Source organism: Leuresthes tenuis, unplaced genomic scaffold, assembly GCF_036924035.1.
Source record: "Leuresthes tenuis unplaced genomic scaffold, fLeuTen1.0.hap1 SCAF_16, whole genome shotgun sequence".
Taxonomy (NCBI): domain Eukaryota; kingdom Metazoa; phylum Chordata; class Actinopteri; order Atheriniformes; family Atherinopsidae; genus Leuresthes; species Leuresthes tenuis.
Genome location: NW_027325370.1, coordinates 21,474,619 through 21,499,901, shown reverse-complemented (window position 1 = coordinate 21,499,901; position 25,283 = coordinate 21,474,619). Strand labels below are relative to the sequence as shown.

At 43.8% G+C, this 25,283-nt stretch overlaps 1 protein-coding gene across 2 annotated transcripts in view; it reads right to left on the bottom strand.

The window, feature by feature from the left end:
* The window catches only part of LOC140271110 (nuclear receptor coactivator 3-like), a 58,467-nt gene that overhangs the window by 32,129 nt on the left and 1,055 nt on the right, over positions 1 to 25,283 (bottom strand). The window lies entirely within an intron of this gene.

Below are 25,283 nucleotides of genomic sequence, written 5' to 3'. Positions count from 1 at the left end.
GTGACGTTATTTTTGATGAAAAAGTCCCACAATCCAGCCTTAATGCACGGCTTACGCCTGTCAGAACACAATCTAATGTAATTTGGATCCAATCCGGGTCAAGTCTTTGGTATCGAAAACAACTTAAGTTTCGCTCCCACCAAAGACAATGGGCAAAAAAATATCGGCGATAGATGAAAAAGGTGCAGTTGAAGAGTTAAAATTTGCAGCTACTGCAGCCAGTCTACACACAAAATGTCAATCAAAACCAAAGCCTTAAGGCTAAATGACATTTTATTGAATTAGAATCCTCTTACTAAACCCCAATCCATTCCAATCCCTCATCAAATCTAATTCGGTTCAGCTTGAAACATTGGAAATTAACTCGAGCTGTAAAGAGCTCAAACTTAACAGTCTCCTTAATCCTCCTTTTTTTGATTGGAAAAATTAAATTTTTCAGGAGCCGTCTCGGTAATAGTCACAACCTGTTGCCACAACGTAAAAAAAATAAGATAAATCCGACGATTTTTCATTAGCTGCTTGAATTATGTACTGAACCGACCAATTTAGATCCATGAAGCTGATCATCTTCAGTTATTGATATGAATGAACGCCAGACATGACTCGATGAGCAGATGAGACTCAATCAAAACACACAGCGTGGTAAATATAACAATTAGCCTCGTTCACAAGGCCACTAGACTGAGACACAGTCAGGAACTTTGGAAAGTTTGACTGATCTGAAACCAATAAATAGAGCCTGGGCGTAGGGTCCGGCGTTTCACATCACCTTTTGTAGTTTAGTGCTAAACTAACTCAGCAGGCTGTTAACTGCAAGCCTTCCACGTCACCCTGTGTCTCTATGAGGCGCCTGAAAGAGGCAGAGGAGATTTAAGAAAATCCACAAGATTTTCTTAAAGAGCCTCGTAAGTTTCTCTCTCTCTCTCTCTCTGGCTCGATCATCTTAATTTTCGATTATATGGCTTTTCTCTTTATGCATCAATAATGGCTGTGAAAGAGAAAAATTGTGTTTATCAGCCAGCACACACACAACAGCACAGTGAAGAAAGCATAAGAGTTCATTGTGTGAAACTGTGTATGTGTACTCTGGGTGACTCTGCTTTAGTCTTACTTCACCCGGTCCCCATCCACCAAACCTGGCACTCACACTGGGGTAAAACACGAGCCAAGCCAAATCTTGGCACCTTGCCCGCCCTTTAACAAATCAGACCACTGAGGCTAATAAAAAAAAGTCTGAGCGCAAAGCTCGCCTCCACAGACGAGGGGGTACCAAAGAGGGGAGCCATTCTCAGCTACCCTGCACAAGACCGAGTGCAGCTATTCACATTGAACAAAAAGTGCCAGTCTCCATCACCCACGCCCCCCCACCCCCCCTTTTCATTGCTGTTAAATGCCGCTTTGATGTTATATTGTTCCTAACTATTCTTTGTTTAAAGACTCACTGGAAACAAATTGCTTCTTAGTTCAGTGACAAAGTGAGAGTGAACTTTCCATCTTTAGACCAATTACTGCTATCACAGCACAGAGCCTGCTGCTTCAAACTTCACACTTCAGAGAGGGATAAGAGTGGGGTGGCGGATGAAGAAAAGCAGAGGGAAAGCGTCTGGTTCAGTCCAGAAATAGGCCAAGCAGGTCTAAAACTAAAACTCATCCAACCATCCCAGGCGTGTCTGCTGTCGGCTGCCGTCAAACTTCAATTTACATATTCAAAAAAAGAAACAGTGTTCGAATGACTCATCCTTTCCAAGGAGGTGGAGGAAACCAAACTCGCAGCACACAATGCCGTGCTGCAATGTGGAGTGGGCAACATTTAATTAGCAACAACCTCAATGATCAAGCTGCACCGAAACAGCTGAAGTAACTAATGTGGTGGACAGACTGAGAAAAAGAAGCAACTGGTGACACAATCGTCTCAGGTTTTGGTCAAAGTTTAAGGTCATTTTAGAATGACTTTGCATGCTGACACACCATGCAGTGAAAAATGCAAATTTCTTTCTTGGAATTTACCAGGTATAAATAGTACAAGATCATATTTGAGTATTGAAAAAAAGAAAAAGAAAAAAGAAGGCACCCGACCAAGCAATCACTATCAAAGTGAACTGCTGATTTTAATTTCTCTTCTTCTTTCTGCTGTGAGAACTGAGATGCTTATGATTGATGAAGCAACAACTCAGAAACCTACACAGTGTTTTGTGGCTCTGTGAGGCCTTAAAGCTCCTTTCTACCCGTTAAGTCCAACATGGGGCAGATATATAGGTAATATATATAACTATTTGAACCTCTAAGAAAACAGTATTATGTCCCTCTGAGTTTAACACACTTTGTTAGCTCTGAGTGCGGCAGTCGCACAGGTATTTGCTTAAATTTGTCTCAAAAATAACTGCTAATGCACAGAGGGTGATCTACAAATATGCCTTGAGTTACACACGTGTTTTGCTATTCACAGACACAAATTTCCTATTTGTAACTTGAGTGTTGGTTTTTACAAATATATGTGTATATGTAAATATACAATTTTCCCCTTTGTAGAACAAAAAGCCATTGTGAAACTGAAAATTCTTTGTGACTCAGCATTTGTGGATCACCAATCACACGTTCAAATTTTTGAGACATTCTCTCTGCAAATCCGCACAGATCCACAAACAAATAGCTCCATCCAATAGATGGCACTGTTGTTCGCTGATGGCTCGCCTTAAAAACGACGAAGAGAGAAGATCGCTGATTAGCAGTAACCATAGTTACGACATGGACGCGTCAGTTGGATGGGTATGTATGTGGTAACATTTATGGATGGTGTTTGTTGCCAGTCTGTAGTTTTAAACTTTTAGTTTTATTTCAGCCACCTTTGTGTTGTTTTCAGTGTGGATTTGCGGAAAGAATGTCTCAAAAATTTGAACGTGTGATTGGTGATCCACAAATGCTGAGTCACCATTAACAAACAGAATTTTCAGTTTCACAAATGGCTTTTTGTTTTACAAATGGAAAATGATATATTTACAAATGTATTTCTGAAAACCAACACACAAGTTACAAATTTGTATTTATGGATAGCAAAACACGTGTACAACTCAAGGCATATTTGTAGATCACCCTCTGCGCATTTGCAGTTATTTTTTAGACAAATCTAAGCCCATACGCAGCAGGTGAGGCTCTCTTTTACCTAAAAAAAAAAATAAATACCCATGTGAGCCACTCGCATGAGCGAGACAATTAAAAAGGCTTTGCTGAGTTGTAATCTTACAACAGTGCAGCTTTAACATCCGGGACACGTGCTGTGCATGCGTGCAGAAAGGAAGGTATCATTGAGGGGCTATAAGAACGCATGGATGCAATCCTGTGTGTTGGTCATGTTGCATAGACGACAAACGCTCCTGATAAGATAAGGCCTCGTTCGTCATGTTCAGCTAAACTGAGAGGAAAACCGCCGCAGCCACACAGGGAAGGACTTCAGGACACATTTAACATGTTAAGTCTGAGGCATGGGAGCCAAACAGCCGAACATGACAGCACATCCAAACACAGACGCGGGATCAATGAAATGCCTCATTGGAAGACATTAATTATGCAGTAGCTTTACATTATCATAGCACAGACGAATATTAGTTAATAAACAATGAGCCTAAGACGCAGCTGTCACATTTGAAAGCAGTGAATGATAGGCACATACTCATAGTGCATAAATTACTTATTAACAAGCCTCATGTGGGTAAAAAAAAGAAAGAAAAAAAACAGGTGTAACCTGTTCTCTGTGAGTGGCTGAAAAGACTATTAAAGACAAGAGCTTTCAGTAACGTGGTTACTGTTAATTCTAATTAGCAGTGCAGCTCAATCAATAAGACACTCCCTGACAATCTTAAACCACACCCTTGAATATAATCGGCTGCCATAGCAACAGTCCCTCGACCCCAATACCCTGACAATCTGCACATTACAGAAAAATTAACTGCCGTGAATGCACATCAAAATATGTCAATGTATGAATGCAATGATGCGATCTTCAACAAAAACGGAACATCGTATCCTTCATGAAGGTTTACGGAATTTATCACATGACAGTATGAGATTTAAGCGTTTTTTTAGCTGCGTATACTGCTTTTGTAGAATCACTATTAAGGAAATCCCTCCTGCAGCTACCATCAGCACCTTATCGTGGTCTTACACCACAGCTGTAGCTGGTGAAAGAAAACTACAAAAAGAAAGAAAGGAAAAAGTGCATCGTCTCCATCCATATCTGTATCCATTTATAAATCAATAGTTTTATGGTGTTTTTGCAGAGCAATTTGCCAGAGGTGGAGTCTCCAACATTCTGCTGCTGCACACTGTGAATATTTCAAATCCAGACACCTGAAGTGGGTGGTAACTTCAGGATTGCATGGACCACACTGCATTGTGGGATATTTACACTGATACTGATGAGCACCATCAAAACAAAAATGGAATTCTTGCATCTACCTGCATGGTTGAGACTGGCGGGGAAAAAGGCAGTTTGCTTTTTTAAATTTTGGTTCAGGCAATCGAACATTTAACATTTAAATAATCTAAGAAGTTTAGATATGAACCTGCAATAAAATTAATTGGAATATCACCTGGGTATATTTTAAGTAACTGTGAAATCAACACGTCGGCAAACGAACAACTGATCAGATCATTTGTGGTACTTTGAAATGCAGCCTACAATGAAATTACTGCTCAAGAGCAAAGCCGTGTCCTAAATAAGGTTCGAGGCCAGCGTGAACCGGATTCGCAGAACTGAAGAAAAGGGAACCGTTTACAGTTTCAGCACAGAGAGCTGTGGGGAAATACAAAATTAATTTCGAATTTGATGCCAGCGACGTTCAGAATAAGTTTACATCATATTCAAGCAGCACCTTGCAATCAACTGATCATTTAGGGACAGGTGAGGGTCCCTGAGGGTACCCAGCTCCATCAGACTCATCACTCAGCTCAAAACAAATACCATTTTCACTCAATACTGTCCACCTCTGCATCCAGAAATGAAAACTGGGACTATATCCCACAAGGGGGAAGCCATTTGTCAAACTTGTGTAGAATTGCTGTGAAGTTCTAATCATGTTAGACCATTTCAAATGCCCACAAAGACAGTGGAAACATGCACTGTGGTCAGATGAGTCCAAGTTTCCGCCAGCATCTGTGATGGTAAAGAAGGGGGGTGCGCTGATGACATGCATGTGTGTGATACCAATGATACAATGAAAGAGATGCACACAAAGGAAGCGTCTTTTTTCCTGGCGGTATGAAGTCATTTGGCAGGAATATGCCAAACCTCATTGTGTACAACTTACAGCAACATATGTAACTTCATACGCACAGAGAGAGAGAGAGAGAGGGCTCGACTGACCTGCCTTCACGGCGCATTTTAGCAGCTGAAATCTTGTAAAAGGCAAGAATTTGGAAAGAGAATCTCCCTGAAAAACTACAACAATCAGTATCCTCGCTTCACATGTGATTAAAATGTTTCATTTGAAGGAAGGCTGATGGAACACAATAGTAAACAGGACTCTCACAATTTTTTTTTGGTTTAAAGATCTGGTTTATATCTTCAAAATACAACAAAGCCGGTCAGTGAAGAAACTGACAATCACTTCAACTTTTCTGACAACGCGGTTTGCACAGAATTTTTTAAAACAGGCGAAACATGACCATTACTCTATGACAAAAAAGAATATATATTAATAACTTTCTATTCTTTTTCTATCATCTACTTTCTCTATTATACGACCGAAGCGAAAGCTTTTGATTGTTTCTTCTTGTGGGATTTTATGTCCGTTTAGAAAAGTTAATCAAATTAAACTTGGCTGGGTCGAAAAATGGAGGGAGGACTGAATCAAGGCACAAGTACAGTTTGTCACCATAGGTGTGTCTCTCAAGACTAGAACTGCATGCCACAAAAAAAAAGGGCATTTCTTTTGCTGGAATTCGCTTTGGTGGACATGTGTGCCTATCAGCGTGTCTGAGTGTGAGTGACTAAGCTGCGAGTGTGACTTCCTTTAGTGACACTGGGACAAGACTGGCTCACCATCACCCGTCAATGAGGTCTTAGCAAGAGAACACCATCTTCTCATCCACCTCTACCTTCCTCCCAGTGCTTTTCTTCTCCGTGGTGACAGTGAGGAAGCAGATTCGCCACATGAACACCCTCCTCCCTCTGTTTATTTGCTCAGAGTCCAAAAACTGCACAGCACAAGGAAAAAATGATTGCAGACGGGAGGGGTGGAGGTAGAGGGGAGGAAAAGAAGGAAGGAGGGAGGAAGAAGAAAGGTGCGCAAACATACACTGCAGATTCTGCTGCACACACGTGGACGGGACACGCACTCATGCACCGAGCACTCTCCAGGTTGAGCATCTAAATCACATTAGCCGCCTGCTTGCCATCCATCACTCCCACAGACAAAAGCGCATGCAGGAGAGGTGGCGAAATTGCATGGCAACATGCATAACCACACACACACACACACACACACACACGACCGGTCACAAAGCAGCCAACACACCTAGAAACCAAGAGACAGCATGCAGGAGAAGGCGATCCCTCATTACCCACAATCACAAATCAACTTCCATTCGCTTCCATGCACATCACTGTCAGCTCACATCAACCACACTTCTGGTGAGCCGCTCATTTGCGCCGCTGTTCCCGCTCAGCATGCTCTCCAAAGTTACACTAGCATCAGAGAAAATCCACAATTACATGGTAGCACAATGAGGGAAAAGGAGGAAGAAGAAAAAAAAAAGCATACCATGGCTGCTTTAAATATTTAAAGCTCAAGGAGCTAAGCAGTGGCAGAGCGACATCTTGAAAAATCTTTCTTTTCTGTCGATATCAATCTTTTTTTTTTCCCATTAGAGGGGGAAGGGGCCCACATCTCTCTGTGTGTTTGTGTGCATGTTTGTACTGAAATGTTTGTCGGAGGCGCCTCTTATCTTGGAGACGATGCATGTCAGTGGGGTGCTCCGTACCTAATGGGATGCGTGGTGAGCGTGTGCATGTGTTTTTAATCTAATGGGCTGTCTCTTGGGTGAAGTAATTGGCTGCAATGCCTTGGATGGTGGGTTGCGAAGGGGCGAAAAGGGGAAAAGGAGAAAGGAGAGGATTTGAGAAGGCAGGACAAACTTGACGTGTGCTCCATATATTAGAGGACCATATGGTGCCAATGCTCCGTGCAGCAGGAGCAGGCACAGCACAGCCCTCGTTCGCCCGTCTGTCGAGTCAGTCTCTCAGCTCCCATCCTTCTCCCTCCCTCTACCCTTCTTTGTCTGCTTAACTCAACAACTTCCACTGTCTCCTCTGTCAGTCCATTGTTTTGAACTCAAACTTAAGTAAAGAGCCTCCTGCTCGTTCTCATCCTCGACTAGTGCCTTGGATTCTCGTTTCCACCCCCCCCGCCCCCCATAAAATAGTGTTGTGGCCCCTCATCTGATCGTTAATCCCAACCAGAAAGGATTACTTCAGTCGTATTAAAATCAGAAAACTGACAGTGCTCTGTATGTGCCAACTCACTGATCACACATGCACATGTGCAGCCCGAGCCACTACAGGACCCCTTCTGTCCTCGCTAAACTGTCTACTTGTGAACAGCAGCAACAATTAAGACGCTAATCCACAGCACTGTGTAGTTACAAAATGGCTAATGACTGAATGCAGCGGCAGTCCCGTGTGTCTATGTGCTCGCTCACAGCCATAAAAGCAGCGAGCGACTGGACTGCTCTTTTAGTTGGCTCATGAAATCATTTAAAATCAGCTGCACACACACTCAAACACACACCCAGCCCGAGCCGTTTGATGTGTAATGAGAGAAACCATTAGCAGTAAAAATGGGCTCTCCCCGCCCTGCTGCTCAGCAGATCTAAGTCAGAGCCACAGTTACATGTCTATTTATACATTCACTCCTCTTTGGATTTTCTTCTTCTTCTCTAACAGAGCACAGTTTGTGCACAACACAGTCAACAATCCTGCATTCCTCCTGCTCTTCTCCCCATGTCTTCTTCTTCTTCTTCTGCTGCCTCTCTCTCCCTCCCTCCCTCTTCTCTTACCCCCCCACCCCCCTCGTGCTCTGGCAGTCTCCTCCCACTCTATACCCTTCCCCCTGCTCTTTCCTGCTCTGTGCCTTCCTCCCTCCCTCCCTCTCATCGGGCTATATGCAGCAAGGCACAAATTCATCAGGGGCAAGACAGAGAAGAAAAGCTCAAGATAAAGAGAGGGGGGGATCGAAAACGATAAATGGTTGGGAGTGAAAACGGGCAAAAACAAAAATGAATGACAGATCAACTTGGAAAGACAGGAGGAGGAAAAGGGGTGAGCCAAATAGATAGAGGGAAATGGAGGGGATGGGTAGATTGGAAAACAGTGCTGTGGAGGAGGGAGAAGAGGGGGAAGCTCGCTCTGGATACAGCGATGGGCGTTCCTCTCCACGGCTCCTACGAGGTCAAAAGTTTACCGTGGTTTTAATTTCACCTTTCTGCAGCCAATCAGAACGCGTCTCTGGCTGCAGGAGGAACTTTGACCCACACTGAGAATGTGACTGGAAGGATCTGAATTTTGTCACTGCGCCACCTCCAACTCTGGATTTTGATCTCTCACACTCATTCCTTTCATTCCCACCATTTGCAAACCTCTCCTTTCTCCATATACATATATACATATATATTTGAAGGTCCTCGATCACAGAGGACTAAGTAAGAAGATTTTCTTATCTTAGAAGAATAGTGAGACAGAGGAGGAAAAATGTCCTGTTTTAAAAAAAATTTCACATTTCAGTACTTTTCCTCTGGTTTCCGAGACAGATGCCACCTTGATGGCGTGTGGGTTTAAAACCACGAGATCAACAACTTCTCCTTCAGAAAGAGCGAGTAACATCACAAGGCTGAGGCAACACAGAGTTCACAGTCCATGTTAAGGTCGCTTCAACACAAATAAACATAAATACAGTGGCGACAAACCCCGAATACAGCCAGGGTGCCGAATTTGTGTATGTGTGTGTGTGTGTGTGTACATATGCAGGCATGTGAGCATGGGTAGAGTATTTGTCTATGAAGGGGAAGGAAGATGCAGTTAGATCTAAGAATCAGTCGGGGAGGGGTGGTTCCACACACGGAGAACCACTTACAAGGAGACTAGACCGTGTGTGTGTGTGTGGTTCAAGTTATTAGTGTGTGTGGGTGCGTTTGATTAATTAACAACCACAACCACTGAAGATGCTCCCCGTTGTTCTATTCTCCACACACCCACAGCACCACTGCCTCCACCCTGCTCCTCCAGCCACCTGACTGCGATAACGAGGCACACGCAGGCGCACAAGCAAGAGTGCGCGTCCTCAAGAGAGCAGCAGGCTGTGAATCTCCCGGCCGTGTGCAGCTGAGAAGCAGGCGGGGCAGACATAACGAGATATACAGCCCCCATCCACCTGTGGATGACTTTCTCTTCGCAGGTTCTGCTTCTCCATCCTGCTCTACACTCAGGGAGCAAAATGCATCTTCTGCAATTAGTTATTTCAAAATAAAGAAATATGGATTTCAGAAGAATCCATAAGGCTATAATATGCATTTCTCCTCCTTATGTCCTTCACTAGGAAGCATGGAGCTGAGCGTCAGACAGGACAGTAAGAGTTGGTTTTGGTTTGAAATACATAATCAATAAAGTGCTTAAGCTGTTGTTTAGTATTTGATGTTGAAATACTTTGCACAGCTAAGTGTAACTGTAATCAACAAGGGCCGATATGGTGGTGGTTAGCATGTGCAGCTGAAGTGCGCTATGGTTAGAGTTGGACCTGCACATTTAACCGGACCACCGCCCTCACTCCAGCATCCATGCATGGGAGGGGAACCGAGTTACTGACTGGAGTAGGTGGGACAATGTGGTCCCGTGAACTGTAAGAGAAACCATTTCTCAAGACTGTCTGCTGCCTCCAACTTTCTCGGTGGGAGACAGACATCTTTGAGTTCCCTGAATGGGGATGACGCGGCGCTGGTAAAAATCAGGATTTTATTAAAGCAAACAACAGTGTAGAAACGCATTAAGCGACCATGGATTGAAATAAAGTCTCAATGGGCTCCTTTCTGTCACTGTTCCTGATGCATTTAGATCATCTGACAAAAGAAACAAAAGAAAAATATGTGAACGAGAGCAACTTTACTTGGAATTTGGCCGCATCTAAGACAATAATTCATATTTATCAGTGTCATGTCAGCATGCTGACTGTCACCTGACAGCGAAAAGGTTCCTGGTTCCAGTTATGGCCGAAGCCTTTCTATGGGGCTTTCTCTGGGTAACTCAGCCTCCTCCCACACGTTGGGTTAGTTTGGAATGGGTTAGTTTGCAACTGGTGATGTAGTTTGACTCTCACTTGGCAGCAGCTGGGCTAGAGTCCAGCTGCCCCTCAAACCCAGAATGAAATAAAGGGGGTATAGAAAATTAATGCAATGGACACATTTCCCTGGCTCCAGAGCCATCTTATCCTGATGGCTTTAACCTGAGCCATCAGGGCAGTAGATTATTTAGATAAGGAATAAGTTTCGACATCAAGTAAAGATGTGATTGAGAAGTCACAGGCTAAGAAAATACAACTACTAGGTACAAAAGTGCGACTGTATTTCCAAGAGATTTGACTTGGATGTGGAAAAAAAGGACTTCAAGCGACTGCATTATAGATTAAGTGACACATATTTGGGTGACTAAGTCAGCTGGCTGAATCTTCATATCATTTTCCCTTTTAATGGAATAAACAGTTTTTCTAAATGTGTGGATTAACAAATCATTTATCAAATTCTTTCAAGCATTCTACAATGAGCGATTGGACTTCTCTTCACAAGTCAAAGTACGCATAAAAAAACAAAACAGAATCAATGTATTTCTAGAATTAAGAGAGTTAAATTAAAAGCGTTTTTTCCACACTGGAACACCAGGGATAGTTTGGTCCGCACCTTTTTCCAAAGCAGTCCACACAATTGCATCACAGCAGCTGGACATGTGCTCGCCTGGCTGGAAATGAGAGAAGGTGGGTGCACGGGAATGGCTGTCGAGAGGATACCCCGCAAGCTGCAGAGATCAAGCTCAGGAAACTGTTGGGTTTTCTTTACAAAATGTCGAGAACAGAAGATGAGGCTCCTTACTATGTTAATATGAGAACTGCGTGTACCTGTATGTATCCACAGCAGTGGGGGGGAGAGTCAAGCAGGAAGCAGCAGAAAGGACAAACTCGCCATCAAATACATGCCAACTCACACAATGACAGCAAATGCTCCCTTGAATCACCGCTTTGGAGCATCTCCAGAACATTTCAGGACTCGTATGTGTGAGTAAAAACAACTGGGTTGAAACTGAACTTGGCACTGGACAATGAGTCTGAGAGGGTTTAAGTGTTTCACATCCTCCTTTCTGTATGAAACATCCTCCACTCACCGTTTTTTGCAGGGTGTCCCATGTTCAACAAAAATGACGTAAACTCAGTGAATGCACATTTCCTGCACAAAAAGATAAAGATAACAAACAGCCTTTAAAAGGGATATCTAATTTCATTTTTTGAAGTGGGCGTTATGTAAAGTACTTATGAGTGGGTCATCATTTCATCTGCAGTAGGTAGCTGTCAGAGAAAGGGAGAAGCAGCCCGGCTAGCGCAAAACAAGGACAAGAGCGAATTTTCATCATTTGAAACAATTCAAACCTCAACCTTGGTGAATTCTAACTTAAGCTTTTGTTTTGTTTTTTACAACTTAACTTTGGCCTTAGGCAGGTAGTTGCATTGGCAAAATATATATTTTTTAAACCAAAAAACACCTGTGTGCATCAGGAACGTGCAACAGCTGTACAAGGAATCATTAGCTAGTTGCTGGGCACTTCCCCTGCAACACTAACATTCTTTGGTTGAGAAAATGCCAAAGACACCTACTGTGAGAGGGAACCCGTGTTTAAAGAGAACTTTTGCTTAAATCCCTACAAATTTATGAGCTTCAAGATATGTAAGATGGCAAAAAGAAAAAGGAAAGAAATCGCTCTTCTCTTGTCCCCAGCTTTGAGTAGAAGCTAGCTTAGCTTCGTGTTTGTCAGTTTCCCTCCCTGATTTTTCCAAAGTGAGAGCACTCTAGACTGCTGTCTACAGCAGGTAACACTTCACACTTAATATATAACGCTACACTTCACATAACCCCACTTCCAAAACAAAAGAAATCCCAACTGGCGCCAACACTTTTCAAGTACAAGAAGTCTGAAACCTGGAGCCTGATCATTTCATGTCAACTTAACAGCATCATCACATTGGGCCTGTCTGCCTGATCTAAGGAAGAGAGGGAAAAAAAAAACCCAAAACATCTACAGTCTGAAAACTGAATCCAAGCATCTGAGTACGGATAGCCAAAATTAGATGAAAAAAGGCAATTGTTCATTTTTCGCCTCTGCAGTGCACTGGTGTGTCACACCTTGCCTGAGGCTGAGAGGTCTCGGCGTTACCCCGGAGTTTAAGGTTACACGGTAAACGGGCTGTTTGAAAAACACTTTACAATGTCAACTGCAGCTCCCCATTCTTCTGCAACTTCAAACCCTCAACCCCCATGTGGCGCTAAAACCTAAAATCTTTCCCACTCTTCCCCTGTCCTCCGCGCCGTCTCCATTTCTGTCTTTCGTGCAGGAACAGCAAAGTTCAATTGCAAAGCAATTAAAGATTGTGAAAAGGCCCCCAGCGTGACCATTTCCCTAGCCTTTATCAAAGACTCCAGTTTGTTTTGTTGGTAAATACAACCTCTAAATGAGCACAAAAGCACTCGCATGGGACCGCGTTTGCCATACCACGATAATCGCACAGCAACAAGTTAACCCCCCCCCCCCCCTTTTTTAACCCCTCCGGCTATATTAGTGCTCTTTTGTGCAGCTGAAGTGTGTCTGGCTAAAGGTTAAATGCAGAACAGTCGCAAATTAGTCCCGACTTCTCAGAGCTGAACGTATGTATGTATGTGTCAAGAGGAAACATGAGGCGTCAGAGGATGTACAGCAGGCAGCAATGCAAAGAACAAAATTAGCAATGACACCAGCTCACAGAGCAATTGCACTAAATCATTTTACATCAGTAGTTAAAAAGGTCAAGCTGGGAGAAAGAAGCTTTCCACCACAGAATGGGGCAGAAGTGTAAACTGCCCAAAGATGCATTCACTAAACGTTAAAGGGGAACTCCGGTATTTTTAAACCTGGGTTATTTCTGGCATGAAATACGTTTATCTACTCACCGAGAACAGTTTGGTGAAAGTCGGCGTCCTTCGGAAGATATTTAGATTACTCGAGATCCGCGTATATCCATATAACGAGAGAGAACGGGGGCATTGACAATACAGGCTATAAATAAGGCATTATCTGTCTTTATTTCACCAATACTTTAGGACGAATGAATGAATGAACGCGTACTATAGCTCTGTTAGCTCATAGCTGCTGTGTTGTTGTTATTGGCGGCTATCGGCTATTTATCCATATGGCTCATCAGCAGGCTGTCTACAACGATACAGTAAAGCAGTCAGCAGGCTTGTCTGAATCTGCCTCTCCATACTCATCCTGGGGTGGGTTTTTGTCGCTTAAACCTATGTGTGGTAACCAGTTCTGTTTCAGCGTGTGAATCTTATAGGACTTCTTCTCAAGGCTTTCGAAATGGGTTGTTTGTTGAGGAAGTAAGACAGTTTTGAGTGCTGTTCTTCACAGTAACACATCAAAGTCAATCGGGAATATATAAATATTGTACACACCGAGAATTAGAGCCAAAATAGAACTGCCTTCTCTAATCCTAATCTAATCATCCCTACCTACACTGAGCAATCCCATCATCCTAAGGCATGGGCAGAACATAAGAAACACACACTGGTTCCTGACAAGTTGCTCAAGTTTAATGCAACGAGGGAGAAATGACTTTCTGTCACGAAAGCTTCTGAACATATTAAAACCTTCAAAGTAGACTACGGTATTACATTTAGAAGCTTCAAACCTACGAATCCTTTCAGTAAACTTGCCACCATGGATCATATTTCCTTTTCTGAACGGTAGCTTTTTATAAATTTGAAACTACGGAGCCATTTGGGGTCTGAGGGCATGATAAGCATCTGAGATAGGAATGCACCGATACCACATTTTTAAAAAACTATTACAAGTACAAGAACTTACCTTTTAGTAATTCCAGATACCGAGTACCGATATGAGTACTAATCAAGGCCATTACAGTTCTTACAATTAAACAATACAATTTATTTTCTTTAGGCATATTCAAGCCAAATACAACTTTTAGTCATATAAAGCTACTCTTATTGTTTTCACATTTCAACTTTCACAAACACATTGCAGGAAAATTAAGCTCCAGTCACACTGGTATCGGTTCTGTAGTATCGGAACACTTTAATGAATGCCGAGTACACACACACATGGTATCGGTGCATCCCTCATCGGAGCACACCTGGCCAGTTGTGAACACCACTTAGACTGTGTGAGGAGAGTTTCTGAACACTAAACAACACTCAGCTCCACACTTTGCTCTACACTGAGCACCGCTGGCCAGAGCAAAAGGTCGAACCGGAGGTGTCCTGCAGGTAAGTTATTAATGGCTTGTTGTGCTTTCCTCCCTCAGCCCCTGCTCTCTGTGTCCATCTCCTCTTGCTTTGTTTGTTTTCCGACTCTCGTCATCCCCACCTTCTCCTCTCCTCCCTCTCTGCATTCTTCACCCCTCCTTTTCTCTAAGTTTAGCGCAGAGATGGTGTTATTTTTAGCTTTGGTGAGATAGAGAGAGAGGGAGAGATTGTGGCGGGCTAACACGTACTCTTCACAAGGCCTTTACTGGAGACCTGTCACCGACGTGTGAGAGCAAAACAGTTTTCTCAGCTAACACAATCTGTGGAGCGCACATGTGTTCCCAATGTGTTCACTGTAGTAACAACTCGGCTGCTTTCCTTCCCAATCGAGAGGAAAGTCCCCATAATGGCAAGACTGCACACGCCCTCTGTGCATCTTGATTTAAATGTGAACGATCTGCTTCAAAACTACTTTAAAAAGATTTTTGGGAAAGAGGGACGGCAACTCAAAAATCTATAAAGGTTTTCCTGAGCTGATTGTTTTTCCTTTTCTCCGAATTTCACCTCAAACACATGGCAGAGGAAGAAGGTACAGGTGACTTTCTGCTTTCATTTCTGTGCACAAATGATACCCAAACCAGTGCTGTTATCAGGCTGTTGCTCTGTTCGTTGGGCTTAATCGGCTCAATAAAGATCAACAGCAGCCTAGATCTGCAGGCAAGCTGAGGCTCCTCACCTGATGGATACCTCAGTGGTCAGTTGAGTCCAGGGGGAGATGATATTTCATCCCGAGCATCATATCTAATGCTGAAACTAAGCTCCCACAAAAGCAAGCAATATCTGCACCAGGTTTGATTTGCTGGAGCAAACAAACAAAAACTTTTAAAAAGCATCTAAAGAGGATTACAAAAGGAAGCAAAATCTTTGTCTCGCACTGCATCAAATCAATATCCAAATTCTCCACAGGCACTGCCTGTTTACTACACCTCTGATCTCGCAGGACTAACAGAATCGCTGCGACGGAGGGAGAGAATATGAGAGGGGTGAGGGTTTAGAGAGGAAAACCTGATTCAACCGAAGACACTCCCTTTTGTCCGAGCTGAGGCCACAGCACGGAGAGCGTCTGTCAACTTCCCAGCTCGTCAGAATCACATGATCTAATGGTAGTAAGTCCGCTTTCACAGCAGAATGTGAGAATCGGCAGTTTGGCTACAGGCTGATCCTGCATCTTGACTGCACCTCATGTGAAAGCTTTCAAAATCTCATCGCTCATACATTTCACCGAGGCAGCCAAACACCTCTTACGCAACAGGTTTACGGAGTTAAAGTGAAAGCGCTGAGTTTCAAGTGACACTGCTTTGCATTTCACTCGTTTTGTCTTTTTCTGCTCCACAGATACCGTTGTAATTGTTGTCCGTTTTTGATCGTTTTTAGTTTATTCCGAACACCGTCACAAGATTTCAATGTGGACAACAAGACGTGGACGCAGGATGATCTGCTGAAGTTCTCGGTCAACCTGAGGAATTTAGTGTCTGAGCATCTTCCCACTGCAACTGCCCCCTTCGATGCTGCCGCACACATACAACCCCAACAACCCTGCTCCCAGTGACACGCACAGGGGTTGTGGCCTCTGAGGGAACGCCAGGATGGGAGTGAATAAAGTTGAGGAGGTGGTCACGTAACAGTCGGGTTCAGGCAGAGGTGAAGTCACTCGCTCGCTGTGCCGCAGCTGGTAACAGTTACCTCAGTTCCTACCCCATAAACGCAGTGCATGTATGAGTGGTGTGTGTAGGGGCGCGCAAAGGAGCTCTAAAACACATAAACTAGGCCAAGATTTTTACAATGGCGAATGAGTAAAAAAACAGAACTCCCCTTGTTAGACACACACCATTCTGCGGACCCCTTTAACAAGCACCTATTCCCTTACAGCAAAGAGAAACTAACCTCGTCCTGACCCTGACAGTCCAACTTTCCCCTGACTCGGGCTCACGGATTGTGTTTTTTCTTAATTCTGACACACCCAAACACACGTCTGCCTTTCACCATCACGTCACTGACCGCCAGCAGCTACATAATACTTCCCAAAAAACGGTGACTCTGTGGTGGTGGTGAAAAACCTGTTGAAAATCAGCACGCGCCAGGCAGAAAGCAAAAGAGAAAAGCAGAGGCAACAGAGGAACACCACCACCCTCCGCCTGAGGCGCCAGCACATGTCATCCTTACATTTTGTGAAGACAACTGACAGGCCAATTCACCATTTCCACGTCCTTGTGTCTGCAAGGGTTCCCGCTGTGACCCCTCTGAAGACGTCCACCTGTTCACACCCTTTAAACGTCTTCATCAGCACAGACGGGGACAGTTGTTGTAGCTTAATTGTGGTACATTGAAATCTGTCTGCTTCATTCAAGGAGTTTAACTCAAGAGATCCCGTGGAGACTATTCCCTTCCACACGCAACTGATGCAGTCATAAAGATCAATTTGGATGAAGCAAATAAATAAATAAAGTTCGGGAACACATAGTGGGAACCATGTGTTTTGACTCTTATAACTACACAATAATAAACCACCTACCAAGCAAACTGACATACATGCTTGTGGAGCCGATACACCTTACCTTCTACAATCATTTCTTAAGGTGAATAATCACCACCTCCACTGAGCTGCAGCCCGACTCGTCTCCACCACGTGGGGTCAAAGTTCTCGCCAAATATGGCCTTTTTAAAAGCGTGACGTGCCACCTCCGCCGCTTTTTGGCTTAATGTTGTCAAACTGTCATCGTTTCTGTGTCAGTTTCACTTCGAGCCGTATCAGCAGAACACAGACGTGGCCACAAGTGTGTCAATGTGTCGCATTTCTGCTCATAGCACGACTATGCTTACACCTCGACTGACATGTCTTCTTTGTGCTCATTTTTCTTCTCCCCGCTACAGGAATGGTAATGCCTGTCTGTCAGCTGCTCTGGCAGTAACACCTCAATAACCACAGAATTCATTCATTTACACGAGAAGCAACCTCTTCACATTTTTATGAAAGGTGATCCCGGAACATCTCCTCCAACTCCGATTCAGAGGCGTACTTCTGATGATAAAGAAACACTGACTGCGCAGTATATTGCTACAGCGTTGACATCAGACTGAGAGCATTTGCGATGATCACTTCAAGTAAGGCAAAAGGACTTAATTTAGTCATATATAAAACATGAACTGAATTGAAAATAGCCTCTACAAGACAAAGTTTGTTGCTCATGAGTGACATGAGCACACACAGCTCATAGGGGGGCTCAAATGTTTGGCCAAAGGAGGAGTAATAGAGATGCATCAGTTGGCTAAGTAAGATGCTGCGGCGCTCATTTCAAACCGCAATAAATACACGAACTGAAGATTTAACGCCCAGGGTTTAATCAAAACAGGCGTCCTCTGAGCTGTAAATGTGACACTGGCTGGCAGTGGACTGAGGGACCAGCGTTCAGGGACTATCAACAGGTGAAGCACTGACAAGATGGCAATGGTTCAAGTTTTGACATGTACGCTGCAAGCTGCATTTTCCAGGAAACAAAAGTTGTCTTTCGTGGTTTTTAAAGGTAGAAAAACTTGAATTGGACATCCAGACAAAATAACAATTTTCAATCAGAATCGGCTGAGAAAATCTGTTAATCTTTGAAAAAGATTAAATCAATTAGACAAATAAATAAACAGGATTAGTCCCAAAGCTGCAGAGTTATGATTCAGCAGGTATTCATCCCCTCACGAGTGATATGATGAGGATCTTATTAGATGGGGGTTTTTCACACATTACATGATACAAATATGTAAGATTGCTGTGATCAGACACTGTGCCGAAGCTTTTAGTGCTCAAAGTGTGCAGCAGAGAGCGTAGTCGGTGCCAGCAAACATGCAGCACAACCCCCAAGAGATGCTCCTGCAGCCCTGTGAGGAGAGAGGAGAGGAAGAGAGTGGAGAGGAGGTGGAAGAAGCCCCAGGTAGCCTCACAGCAATGCACCACCGTGAAAGGAAAACACAGAGCCGAGTTCTGCTGCTCGCTCCTTCTGCAGCCACCGTATCCCTCTGTCTCCCACTGACCAGCTAAATATTTTATCAGCTGGCAAAAGAACAAGCCTCAAGGCCGGGTGTGTGTGTGTGTGTGTGTGTGTGTGTGTGTGTGTGGCTTCTCTCTCTCTTTTTTTTTTCTTCTTTTGTTTCTTTACAGAGGAAAGAAAGAATGTCTATGTGTGTGTGTGTGTGTGTTTATATATCAGGGGGAAGGACGGAGTTGGTGCGACCACACTGTCACTGAAGAGCTTCGGATTGGTCACTTTGAACTAGTTCCTCTGTTTTCTCTCACTCACTCTCTCTGTGTGCATCCTATGTACAGGCCGTTGCTCAGTTCAGAGCTGGATGAACGACCTTGAGCAGGCGCGCAGGGCTGTGTTGCCATGGCAACGAAGCCTGCACAGCCAGTAACAGCTGGATGCAACAGCACTCCCTGAATTTTAGCGGGAGCCGCCACGTTAATAAAACGACACTTCGTGTCTCCTCCCCCATCGTCTACTCCTCCATCTCCTTCGCCCCTCATTCATCCCACACACACACACACACACACACACACAACAAAGCCGTGGTTGCAAAAATACATGATCTTATGCTCACTAATTTAGCTCAAGCACTGAGAGCTGGACACACGCAGTCCTGGCCACCAGGTGATCGATTACAGAGAGAGAAAGAAAGACGGTTGAGAAGGCAACGAGTGAGATGAAGCAGAGGAAGAGACAAAAGTCAAGAGTGAAGTTAGAAAACAAAACAGAGCAGAGAAAAGTGCACTGAGATAGGTACTTGACATTCCTCTCACAGAGGAAATAGCTCTCAGAAAAATAAAGCAGCAGAGGACATGAGCTGCACAGAGGCATTCTGAGGGGAGGGAAAAAAAAGGAAAAAGGGAAACAGAAAGCGAGGATACAGTGCACAGTCCTGACAGTCCATCAGTTCAACCCACCCATCTCTTTTTCTCCCCCCTCCCTCCAAACTATCCTCAGTGCTTTTTCTGTCATCACACATTAACTACTTTTCAGATCCCTACTTTTACAGAAATTGCTTTTTTTTCTCCTACTGAAATGGTTAAGGGAGAAAAAAAAAAGGTCACCTGGAGCGCAAATCACTAACACTTGGATCAGTTATATGGCTTGTGTTTGCTATTAGTGTGAACGATGACAGTTAGGTGACCTGGTTTTCACAGCTTGTTCAAGCTCAGTGTTGTAACTGTAATGATTTATAGACATCTGTAGCAATTATTGTGCAAGTTCTCCTCAACTGACTGAATTATTTCATTCTATAATAAGGACTTGGTGACAAATGCTAATCATTATCTGACTGACAGACAGGCTGGAACCAGAACTAGCATGACAGTCCTTTCATAGACAAAAATCATAATTTACCATCAAGCTCATTTTTGATACTGCGCGCTTCCCGCTTTTCATGTGACCTGCTTATTTGTCTTTGAGTGTTGTTCGGTTGTCATCAGTTCGGAAAAATTCGTGGCTTTGGTCTACAACAGTGAAAACAGGTTTCTTTAATACCTTGAAACACACAGAGGAGTTAATAAAGAATTGATGTAACAACAAAGAGGATACAAGGGCATCCTGACTTTTCCCCCAACCACAAACTGCAAGACCCTCACTCGTTCCCTGTATTACTCCCCTCTTACTTCCTGTGACCACTCTAATAACAAATATTTTTTCTTGCGGTAAACTTCTCTCGTCTGACTCTAAGAATTACGCATCAACAACTAAAACAAGTGAGTCATTCAAATCCATCCAACATCACATCTACCATCATCTATTGACCAATAAAACCCCCCTCTGGTGACGTTTGACAACATTAGAATGGCGGTGCTAAAAAAAACAACCTGAATGCAGCTTCCACGTCACAGGCATTTTCATAATTTAATTTCAATTCAAATTTCCACAAAATGCATCAGCCACTATAAATCAGTGCTGCAAACATGTATCTGCACTTTTACTTATTTCTATTTATGCTTTATAACTGCTTGATATGCCATTTAAGGAGGCATGAGTCAGCCCCCTGCAGATTTTATTTAAAACTTACTTCCCTGTTTTTCTTCTCACACAAGCTGTGCTTTGTCTTGAATTGGAAACCCTATGGGGAACGCGTTGTAAAAAATTAAACCTTTTTTTTCTTTTTAATTGAAATATTCGGCAAGAAGATGCATGTGTAAATCTAAAAATGTCAAAGTGCTCCTTTAAAGTCTGTTTAAAACGTACTCTAATCCACGTTTATGTGCTTTAACGTATTGATTGACCCTACTGCTGTAGTATCGTGTAAAAATATTGATCCGTCATAATGCAGATTGTGTCAGCACTGACAAATGATGGGCTTTGTGTCACAATCATCTCTTTCTGCAATGTCTTGACTCATGACAGTGCAACAGCTTCCTGTACAACCACTGGAGCATGAACTCAACACACACACATCACTGTCATACAACTCACACAACTGCTGACGGTAAGATCAGCAGCGTGGTAAAAAGGACTGAAACTTACAGGAAAAAAATTAGCTTGCATATGTGCATGTGTGTGTGTGTGTGTGTGTGTGTGTGTGTGTGTGTGGGGGGGGGGGGGGGGGGGGGGGGTCAGAGACAGAGTAGAAGGTTCACTATCACAAAAAAATAAATAAATAAATCAACCAGTCTTTAACACTCGAGGACACATTGGTATCTCTTTAGCTAAATAAATGATATTCAAAGCTGTCAAGGACAAACTTCAGATTACTCGGAGTGGAGGGAGCCTCAAAAGCTTGTGGTTAGTCAGTTGTGCAGCAAAATGCAGTTTATTGAGTTAACAAAGATTTACCAAAGACATAAATCCACGGCCAACCTCCATTTCATGATCAGAGGAGAAGCAGCAATGTGTCTCTTGATAACTTCTGATTTGGGAGGAAACCCATAGACGCAAGCAAATACGGACTCACAGCTAAATGCGGCACATAAGACTTGCCCTGTTATAGACCTTCACCCCAGCCTGAGGCCCCGAGCACCAGCCAGAGGTTTTCACTCCGGATTGCTCTGTATTTTTGAGCTCCCAATCTTTCCCTCTATCCTGACGAGTCTCTCTGCTGCTGTTGCAGAATAGCTTCCACACAGCATGATGCTGCCATCACCATGTTTGACTGTGGGGATGAACTTTAGGAGATGGTGCTCGGTATCCGATCTCCCCACACATCTTGTTGGTAATTGACACCCAAGAGTTTATTTCATCATATCAGAGGATTTTTGATTCGGGAGTCATTCAGGTGCCATTTGGTAAACTCCCAGGAAATGGTTTAGTGAGCAAAGGTGTAAACTAGTGGACAGTGAACGCGATGAGAGCCCCAGGATACCAACATACCTCTGTTGTCCCAACATTCCACCCCCCTCCATGCCCTAGTGGCGATCGACCAGGCGGGACAGATCCTTGGCACTATATAACCTAAATGTTAAGGTTTAACACTATTGTTTTTTTTCATGCAGCATTTGACATTCAGTACATGTACAATGACTGATGAACATTCCTTTTGTGGCAGTTGTTTGCATTCCCTAAGGTTGGGTGTAGTGCTAGAGGTTTGTGGTTATTGTGACAGCCGGAGCCACAATCTCAAAAATCAGCAATGGGGCACCTTCCTACCGAGTGGCGCTGAAGTGTGGTTGTTTTTGCTTGCATTTATATAACGGCTTTTACTTTTATATAACGGCTCTAAAACAACATGAAAGTAACTGAATTTGATGCTTTTTCCTCACAAATTGTAGCTCCCTCTCCATGTTCATTCAACAGCCAGCTCAACCACCGCACCGTGTCTCTGCCCCACTCACCGAAACGGACATGAATGGCCAAGTTTAAATGTTTTGTTTACAGGTAGCGACAACTCCTGTGGTACAACATAAAGCTGATAGATTTTACAAGAACCAAGAAGGACCAAATACAATATTACTTAACCAGAAAGGCCAAAATGAGGTGTCAAAAGTGCTTGACCGATCAGACATGTTTAGCGCTGCGAGTTCAGCGCAATCTCCAGTGAAAGGAGACTGTTCCAAAATACAAATATAGAAACTAAGGCTGCAGTGGGCCAAAACATTTTGTTTACATTGGAAAAAACAAATCACTAATCCTCCCATAAGAATTTGCAATCCATGTGGTCTGAGGGGACAGCCACTCTATTGCATCTCCTGGTGTTCCATTTCATCCTGCAGAAATCTTTACAACGTGACAGACAACGTGATGCGTGCGTTTGCCCGATCGCAGGTCTTGTCAGGCTCCACAAAAGGCAGATGCATGTGACTGACGTTGAGAAAGAGCTGAGCACAAGGCTATGCTGCTGCGGTGGCCAATTTGATCATTTACCTCACATTTAGATGGCTGATGTCACAAGGTTGAGCCATTGTGTTTCATCTAAAATGGCCAACAACTAGATGAAGTTTTCTACACAAAATGACCGCATTTATATAAGAGTTCTGCTGTGTAGCATCACTGCGAAAGTATGTCTGCCATACAGAAAGCTGTGTGTCGTTTTTCCCTCCCCCCCTGTGTTTTATATGGATTGCCCCCATTATCAGATAGTTGTTTTGTTTTTTTTTATCCGACCTGCTCGCCTGTGACCACGCCGGTGTGGACATCCACCCTGAATGGGGACTGGCTTTGAACAGAGAAGAGAGTGGGGGCTGCAGGAGAGAAGCTTTGTATCCAAAACGCTGGCAGTTTTTTTCCCTCATCTCCAAGATCTTTGCCTACAGCAGCTTTGAACGTTAAAACAGGGTAACACTATAATGAAATCACACTCAAACAATCAAATCAGGTGGGTATCTGGACTCAAGATGCTCAGGTGAACGACACAAGGACAAAAAGTGGGATTTTTTTTTCTTTAAAGAAAAGTAAGATGAAAAGGACGCCTCCTCGGCAGAGTGAAATCAATAAAAGCTGTCTAAGTTGAAATCCTGTGTAACGCATCCTGACACATCAGATAGAAGGACCTCAACAAAAAAACAGGACAACAGATCAGCTCACAACGCCTCAGCTGAGGGGGAGCCGGGAGAAGCATACCAGAGAGAAGACTCCACAGCAAAGAATGCAAACCATTTCAGGCCGGAAACTTCATGACTCCACAAGATAGGAGAAAAAAAACAAGATGTAACTGGGTTGATTTGAGGGGAGCGGAAACAGGATCAACCAAAGACCAGGATGGGAACTAAACTCACAAATGCCAGACAGAATTCCAGCAAGTGGCTCCACCTGAGGTCTCACTCCCTTTAACACGCATACCTCCTCCCATCTCCTTCTCACCAACATCCAGCAGACAAACACACAAAACACAGCTTCCGCTCGGCCTCGGGAGCCCTGACCCCAGCGCCTAACCCAGTCACCAGCATCCCCTGCTAACCCCCCCCCCCCTTTTTTTTTTTCCTCCATTCAGCAAAAATGATGCATCACTGTCACCCTCCTCCTCATCAATGCCCTCATCCTGCCATTCACTTAGCGAAAACCCCTCATGGGGCTTCCTCAACCCTGCCTGTCCGTGTCCCCTTCAATTCCTGGTGAGCGGGTCGTGGGCGTGTGTCAGACTGCACGTGGGCAGAGAGCTGGGCCACAGAGCTGACTGGAAATCTGTCAGGGAGCGGGGTGCTGTGGCTTCTCACTGCCGCACGCCTACACTTGTTCTACAGACACACCAAGGACGTAAAACCGAAACGGTTAGTTGAGCAGCAGATCAAAAAATTGTCAATTCATCGTTTAAAGTTCCACAACAGGGAGCAGCCAGTTAAACCGGAGAGCAGCAGACCCACTGCGCACCGATAAAAGCCAGACTTTAAAAACCTAATGTCACTGAGACTGAAAGGAACGCACACTAAACAGTCCCGAGAGAAGGGAAGTGGAACAGAGAAGCAATAATCACTGTCCTCCTCTTCTTATATGACAACTATTATTACTACTACTATTATTATCATGAAGGATCTCCACATATTAACGCCATTCAAAGTTTCCCTTCGTCCAGGACCATGTTTGGAACCAAGAAATCCAGCATCTGTTCTCTTCTGAGCGGCTGGAATCTTCATAGACAGCAGATTGTTCTTTAGTCCAACAATCAGTAAACTGACTAAATCGTTTGCCAAATTTGTTAGGATTGATTGTTTTCACAGTGTCAGTGTCTGAAAATTTGGATCGTTTTGACAAATCTATTTTCCCAAAAATCAGCCTTCCAAGGTAGATTTGCTTTCCCACTGTTTTCTAAAGGAAATGTGTTCAAAACTCCACCCTAATGTGACTTACTGCTGATTTGTAGACTTAAACACCCCCTTCTCTCTCTTTTTAAATTTTTTTATTTATCTTTTTGTTGTACTGTCTTTACATGTTCTACATAAAACAAAGTAACAGATAATGAAAGGACGCGTTAGATGCAGCTACATTAAGAGGTTAATCTAAATTTAGACGTGAACTCCGGCGTAATTAACTCAGCGTCCCACCTCTCACCTGCGGTCCACCCGGGCACTCAGATCAGCATCCCATCCATTCAAGCCTGTGTTTGCGCACACTGAAGACTGCAGTTACCCGGTGAGAGCCTGGTGCTGGAATGGGGCACTAGTGTCGGTCGGCTCAAGGACACGATGCTTTTGCATGTGCAAACACACACACACACGCACAGACACACACACGATCCCAGCTGACTGTGTCTGGGATCAAACCGGGGACCTTCAGAGG